This window comes from Portunus trituberculatus, chromosome 29, assembly GCF_017591435.1.
Source record: "Portunus trituberculatus isolate SZX2019 chromosome 29, ASM1759143v1, whole genome shotgun sequence".
NCBI classification, from domain to species: domain Eukaryota; kingdom Metazoa; phylum Arthropoda; class Malacostraca; order Decapoda; family Portunidae; genus Portunus; species Portunus trituberculatus.
In genome coordinates this window covers 13,679,248-13,681,932 of record NC_059283.1, presented here as the reverse complement: position 1 = coordinate 13,681,932, position 2,685 = coordinate 13,679,248, and positions in this window count along the sequence as shown.

The following is a 2,685-nucleotide window of genomic DNA, read 5'->3' as shown; positions in this document are numbered from 1 at the left end:
AGAGGAAAAAAAAAAAAAAAAAAGGAAAAAAAAAAAAAAAAAAAAAAAAAAAAAAAAAAAAAAAAAAAAAAAAAAGAAAGGGGAAAAAGAAAGAAGGGGAGGGAAAGAGAAGAAAAAGAAAGAGAGGGAGAGGAGGGGAGGAAAAGAAGGGAAAAAAGAAAATAGGTGAGAGAAGAAGTAGTAGTAATTATGATCACGTGACTGTGTGTGTGTGTGTGTGTGTGTGTGTGTGTGTGTGTGTGTGTGTGTGTGTGTGTGTGTGTGTGTTTTTACTCCAGCAGACTTACAAAGAAAGGTAAAGGAGATAAAAGGACACAGACTAACGAGAGAGAGAGAGAGAGAGAGAAAAGGGAAAAAAAAAAAATACAACAAAAATGAGACAAAGTTAGTTAAAGCAAAGGAATACGAAAAGAAAAAGAAATACATAAGGAATGAAAAAAAGGACTGACGAAGGAAGGAAGGAAGGAAGGAAGGAAGGAAGGAAGGAAGGAAGGAAGGAAGACAAGGTTGCTGCTTATTAAAAAAATGCATGAAAAAAATTTCCTTCTCTTTCATGTTCTTCCTTCCCTTCGTTTCCTTCTTCTCCTCCTCCTCCTCCTCCGTCTCACTCTTTCTTTCTTCCCTCTTCCTCCTCTTCTCTTATTCTTCTCCTTCTCCACCTTCGTCTCATGGACTTTTTCTTCCCTCCTCTTCTTCCTTCCTCCTCTTCATTCTTCTCCTTTATCACCTTCTACATAACTCCACTTTTATTTATGCTGTGTGAGAATTTCCCGTTTTCTTCTCCCTTCCCCTCATTCATTACCCTTTGCTCTGATTTTCTCCTTTCTTACTTTTTTTTTCTATTCACTAATTAACTTCTTTCTCTTTCCATTAATTTCTTCCCCTCACTTTCTTCTTCTCATTATCCTTTACTTCTTGTTCTTCCTTCCTTCCATCTTTTTTTTTTCTCTCCCGTTCTCAAAATAGCTTCATTTTTTTTCTCTTCTCTCTCTCTCTCTCTCTCTCTCTCTCTCTCTCTCTCTCATTCTTTTCAATATTTCTTTTGTGCAGTTTCTTTTAGTCTGTTGCCCCACCACGCACGCCACACACCACGAACACAAATACCGGCTTCGGTCAAGAATACAGAAGAGGAACTGTCCGAAAAACACACACACACACACACACACACACACACACACACACACACACACACACACACACACACACACACGAATACAATGATGAAATATACAAACATTAATAAACACACATGATCGACGCATGCGTCCACACTCACCACGCACACACACCATCCCACCACCACCAACCAACAATAACAATCTTTACAAGTGATGGAACAAATTTGGAAGATAGAGGAATATGATAAAGGAAGGAAGGAAGAAAGGAAGGAAGGAAGGAAGGAAGGAAGGAAGGAAGGAAGGAAGGAAGGAAGGAAGGAAAGAAGGGAGGAGGAAGATTCTTAATTAAAGGTGATGAAGGAATGTAAAATGGGAACGAAAAGGGAGACGAAATAGAACAAAGACATGAAGAGGAAAGAGGAGAGGAAGTAAATAAAAAAATCGGGAATAGAAAGGAAAAAAAAAAAAAAAAGGAAGAGAAAGAAAGAAAAAAGAAGAATTCATAAATAAATAATAAAATAAAAAAACAATGGTACTTACTAATATTTCTTTTATTTTCACTTCTTGCGTAAACTTCCAAATCTTATTTTAAAATTACAAAACCCCCCCCCCCCCCCCCCCCCACCACACAATTAATTTTTTCCCATTAATTTCCCCCTCCCTTTCTTCCATTACCACCTTTTCCCCCCCACTTTTTTCTTCCCGTTTAAAAATTATTTTTTTTTTTTTTTTTTTTTTTAAAAAAAAAAAAAAAAAGGAGAGTCTTTAAAGAGAGAAAAAAGGGGAAAAAAAAAAACGAAAAAAAAAAAAAAACCCAAAACCCAAACAAAACCCAAAAAAACCAAAAAAAAAAAAAACCAAAAAAAACAAACCCAAACAAAAAAAAAAAAAAAAAAAAAATTAAAAAAAATAAAAAATGTAAAAAGGGAAAAAAAAAAAAAAAAAAAAAAAAAGGGGAAAAAAAGGGAAAAAAAAAAAAAAGGGAAAAAAAAAAAAAAAGGGGGGGGGGGGGGGGGGGGGGGGGGGGGGGGGGGGGAAAAAAAAAGGGGAGGGAATTTAAAACCCAAGGGGAAAAAAAACAAAAAACAATTTTAAAAAAAAATTTTTTTGGGTTTTTTTTTTTTTTAAAAAAAAAAAAAGGGAAAAAAGGAAAAAAGGGGGAAAAGGAAAAAAAAAAAAAAAAAAAAAAAAAAAAAAAAGAAAAAAAAAGGGGAAAAGAAAGGAAATTTCTTTCCCTTCCCTTTCCAAACCTTTTATAAAATTTCTTTTTTTTTTTCAAAACCAAAATTTCCCCCAAAAGGGAAAAAACCCCCCCCCCCTTACCCAATTCCAAATTTTTAAATTATTTTAAAAAACCCCCCCTTTTTTTTGTAAAAAAAAAAAAGCACATTTTTAAAAGGCAATTTTGGGGTTTAAGCCCCCTTCCCAATATTCAATCAAAGGGCACACTTTTTGGGGTTTTTGGGTGTGTGGGGGTTGTGTGTGTTGGTGGGGGTGGGTTTGTGTCCCCCCTACCCCCCCCCAAAAAAAGTATCCACCCCCTCCTCCTTCCCCCCAACAACCACCC